At 40.3% G+C, this 5000-nt stretch overlaps 1 protein-coding gene across 1 annotated transcript in view; it reads right to left on the bottom strand.

Moving 5' to 3' along the window:
- Nucleotides 1–5000, bottom strand: part of dnm1b (dynamin 1b) — a 16556-nt gene that overhangs the window by 2476 nt on the left and 9080 nt on the right. The gene's annotated exons all lie outside the window — the stretch shown is intronic.

Below are 5000 nucleotides of genomic sequence, written 5' to 3'. Positions count from 1 at the left end.
TAGCTAAATCATTTTTATACTGTAGACATTTTAGATTCGCTATATCATTTCTATATTGTAGACACCTTAGATTAGCTATATCATTTCTATACTGTATACTGTAGACATCTTAGATTAGCTATATCATTTCTATACTGTAGACATTTTAGATTCGCTATATCATTTCTATACTGTAGACATCTTAGATTAGCTATATCATTTCTATACTGTAGACACCTTAGATTAGCTATATAATTTCTATACTGTATACTGTAGACATCTTAGATTAGCTAAATCATTTCTATACTGTAGACATTTTAGATTAGCTATTATTTCTATACTGTAGACCAGGGGTGTCAAACATACGGCCCGCGGGCCGGATGCGGCCCGCTAGATGGTTTAATCCGGCCCAGACTTGTAGAGAATAAATTTCTGACGATGTCAAAAAAAAAAAAAAATCTCTAGCCCATTCCTGTGAGGAGTTATGAATTTTCAAAGAAATAACCGAAATGCTCAATTCAGCCGCTAGGCGCAGCCAAAAAACAAAAAAAAAAGTTCGGAGTTGACTGGTCCTGTGCTGTCAGTTTGGCTACATTATCGGGAGAAAAGCAGGCGTTGCGACAAAATTCAGAGACAAAGTGCAGCCTGCAAACGGAGGACAAGATGTTTGGGCATTTTATTGTATTTTGCACCAGGAAGTGTTGTGTTGTAAAACACTAAACTTGGATCATGTTAAAGTGTGGTTGTGCAAACTGTAAATTTAATCAGGTCGCGAGGTCTGACTCACCGTCAGTTTGACTTTTTTCTTAGCTGTAGTACGGTGGTTAAGCCGAGGTGCCGTACTCAAGCGTTTCTTTGAACTACGAGAGGAAATTGGACAGTTCTTGGAGAAAAAAGGCAGACCAGTAGCAATTGAAATGCCCGGAATGGGTGCAGGATCTGGCCTTTATGGTGGATAGCCTATTACACAGCACCGCCACCTAGCCTACAAAATTATTTGATCGGATGTAACCTAATCGTATCAGTTGATCGTATTGCTCATGCACTGCTAACTTATTTTTGTTAAATTCATTTTATTTTTCATACATTTGCACATTTACATTTTTAAGGCAGGATGTTAACTTTCTTCATAGCTCCCACTTGAGTTTAGTGTGGTGAGTTGGTTCAGGTGGTCAGATGTAAAAATGTAGGCCTATCCACTCAACTATAAAAATAAACCAGTTGTTTATGAGAGTGAAATGCATTTTATTTCAATTTCATTGGCCTCTCTGAATAAATGTGTAATAATCTTATATATCCCTTGTCATTATGTAGCTACAAATGTAGGCTGAAGGGTAAAGCATAGCCTACTGAAAAAAACTAAGCTGGAGATTTGGAGTTGTCAAAGGATGTTTTGCAATTATTTCACTGGTCCGGCCCACTTGAGATCAGATGGGCTGTATGTGGCCCCTGAACCAAAATGAGTTTGACACCCCTGCTGTAGACACCTTAGATTAGCTATATAATTTCTATACTGTATACTGTGGACATCTTAGGTTAGCTATATCATTTCTATACTGTAGACACCTTAGATTAGCTATATAATTTCTATACTGTATACTGTAGACATCTTAGATTAGCTATATCATTTCTATACTGTAGACATCTTAGATTAGCTAAATCATTTTTATACTGTAGACATTTTAGATTCGCTATATCATTTCTATATTGTAGACACCTTAGATTAGCTATATCATTTCTATACTGTATACTGTAGACATCTTAGATTAGCTATATCATTTCTATACTGTAGACATTTTAGATTCGCTATATCATTTCTATACTGTAGACATCTTAGATTAGCTATATCATTTCTATACTGTATACTGTAGACATTTTAGATTCGCTATATCATTTCTATACTGTAGACACCTTAGATTAGCTATATAATTTCTATACTGTATACTGTAGACATCTTAGATTAGCTAAATCATTTCTATACTGTAGACATTTTAGATTAGCTATTATTTCTATACTGTAGACACCTTAGATTAGCTATATAATTTCTATACTATATACTGTAGACATCTTAGATTAGCTATATCATTTCTATACTGTAGACATTTTAGATTAGCTATATCATTTCTATACTGTAGACACCTTAGATTAGCTATATCATTTCTATACTATATACTGTAGACATCTTAGATTAGCTATATCATTTCTATACTGTAGACATTTTAGATTAGCTATATCATTTCTATACTGTAGACAGTTTAGATTAGCTATATCATTTTTATATGTTAACCGGGCTGAAGCTCATGTCTAATCTCATCTACATGCCCATAAATAATATATTTATTATATTTTAACTAACAGACACTGATGACTATATTGAGAAACTTACATGTACTTAAAGTGTAATTCCAGGGAAAAGTGTGTTTACTCCTAAAATGTAATTCTACAACTAGCACTACACATAGTGGTGTATGTACCAGCTAATGTCAATCATTACGTAACAGTCTGACAGATAATGAGTTGAATCAAAGTGACACACACACACACACATACATACACCCCTCCCCCCCCCACACACACACACACACCCCACACACACACAATACCCTACGAGGATGAGACGATGCACTGGCCAGACACACAGACACACTGATTAGCTATGTTGCAACAGTTACGCTCACATTAAAGGGGAACTTGGCAACTATTTCAACGTAATAAACCCGTTTAGAAATCATTTGGATGGTTAAATGAACTGTTCCGGTGAAAATGGTGACTTTCCCCGCTGAGCCTAGCGTCCACAGGCGGAAAACCAACCTTGCAACATTGAGACTACCGTCCCGACAGTTACGCTCACATTAAAAGACACACTGATTAGCTATGTCGCAACAGTTACGCTCACATTAAAAGACACACTGATTAGCTATGTCGCAACAGTTACGCTCACATTAAAAGACACACTGATTAGCTATGTCGCAACAGTTACGCTCACATTAAAAGACACACTGATTAGCTATGTCACAACAGTTACGCTCACATTAAAAGACACACTGATTAGCTATGTTGCAACAGTTACGCTCACATTAAGACACACTAATTAGCTATGTTGCAACAGTTACTCTCATTAAAAGACACACTGATTAGCTAGTATGTTGCAACAGTTATGCACACACTGATTAGCTATGTTACATCAGTTACGCTCACATTTAAAGACACACTGATTAGCTATGTCACAATAGTTATGCTCACATTAAAAGATGTGAATAAAACACGCTGTGAGATGGTCAACTTGCAGGGTAGTTCAGAAGTGCAAAAGCACAGAGCTTAGTTTAGGACTTCAGAGCATATTTTATTTATTTTTCATTTTTTCACTGTTTAAAAGAATGATCATTTGGATGTTATGTGGAGCACAACATTAATGATGAAGTGTGAAGACAAACGACAACAGTGTAACAGCAAAGAACAACAACAACATGGGTTTGGTCAGACGTACCATTTGTGTAAATCCTCACTGGTCACTCACAGAAACTCTGAAAAATAACCGCAATCAATGTGGGTGTCGCGTGGGACTGACGGCATGTGGGGAGGGAGAGGAGCAGAGGAGGATAAGAGAGAGGAAGAGGGGGAGGAAGAGGAGGAGAGGGAGGAAGAGGAGGAGGAGGATAAGAGGGAGGAAGAGGAGGAGGTAGAGGAGGAGGAGGAGAGGAAGGAAGAGGAGGAGGAGGAGAGGGAGGAAGAGGAGCAGAGGAGGATAAGAGAGAGGAGGAGGAGGAGGAGAGGGAGGAAAAGAGAGCAGGGGAAGAGAATGGAGAGGAAGGAGTGGTGTTAAAGAGCGTTGAGGAGCAGGATAGGTAGCACAGGTCAACAGCACTGCAGCTCTCCTGACCTCCTCTGACCTCTGACCCGGAGAGACCCAGGAGAGGGCATGATCACACAAAGCTGGGGATGGGATGACTAGAGGGTGGACGATGCACTGGGCAGGAGGAAGAGGAAGCATCCGTCTGAGGGATGATGAGGTGAGGGATGATGACATGGCTAGCAGCTGACCAGAGCCACAGATCTGGCCCACTGGGCCCTAGTTTAAATGACAGGCAAAGCGCAAAGTCTAATGTCCAACCTGAAGCAAATTAAATAACTTAAATTACCTTCAAGGTTTTAATCTGTTAATTGAAAAGGTGTCCAATGCAGTTTCAGGGGTTTAATTAGTTCATTCAAAGGTGTCCAATGCAGTTTCAGGGGTTTAATCTGCTAATTGAAAGGTGTCCAATGCAGTTTCAGGGGTTTTATTTACTAATTCAAAGGTCTCCAATGCAGTTTCAGGGGTTTCATTTACCAATTCAAAGGTCTCCAATGCAGTTTCAGGGTTTTTGTGCTACTGGGCTCCCCTACTGTTGTGGAGGTCATATTGTACTCAGCTGTCGTAAATACCACTCATGGCTTGCACCCTTCCTCCTGGACATAATGCAAGTGGATTTGTTTACTAACCAGAGAGCCATGAGATTGGCAAGATAATAATTCATTATTCCATACAAGTAGTAGGCTATTGCACAACTTCCTTATTCCCTGGGTCAGGGGAGAGCAGAGTTGCCAGGCTGGTTCTCTGTAGGCAGGTACTATTACAGGTTAACTGACCATCAAAATGACTTTGAAGAGGCCTGCATATGGTGCCTTTTAAAGCACAAGCAAGGTCCTTAGAGCAAATAGCAGTGGGTCAGCTCAACGCACCAACACCACACCATATGGCTACAGTATGTAGCTTTAGCTCCGGCATGGGACCGTCTGCTTCTGCCGTGCTATGCCCTCTGTCCGTCATTCAAATGAGGGCCCTGGATCGCTCCTTCGGGCCCAGATCTGGCCTGCATGCGGCTCTGAATCAGCCACTGCCAGAGGAGGAGCGCTGGAATGATGGTGGATTTGTGGTCAAATGCTGGTTGAGGCGCCGGCCTTCGTAACCGAACCAGCATCCCGCTGTGGGCCTCTGGGATGCAGCACTGGAAGGTCAGCTCAAAGAAACGTCTGAGATTGAT

This window comes from Alosa pseudoharengus, unplaced genomic scaffold (genome assembly GCF_046254945.1).
Source record: "Alosa pseudoharengus isolate Yale_2024_CS ecotype anadromous, Long Island Sound unplaced genomic scaffold, YU_APseudo_1.1 YU_APseudo_1.1_scf_6, whole genome shotgun sequence".
Taxonomy (NCBI): Eukaryota; Metazoa; Chordata; class Actinopteri; order Clupeiformes; family Clupeidae; genus Alosa; species Alosa pseudoharengus.
Note: the sequence above shows the minus strand (reverse complement) of the source record. Positions and strands in the feature narration are given on the sequence as shown.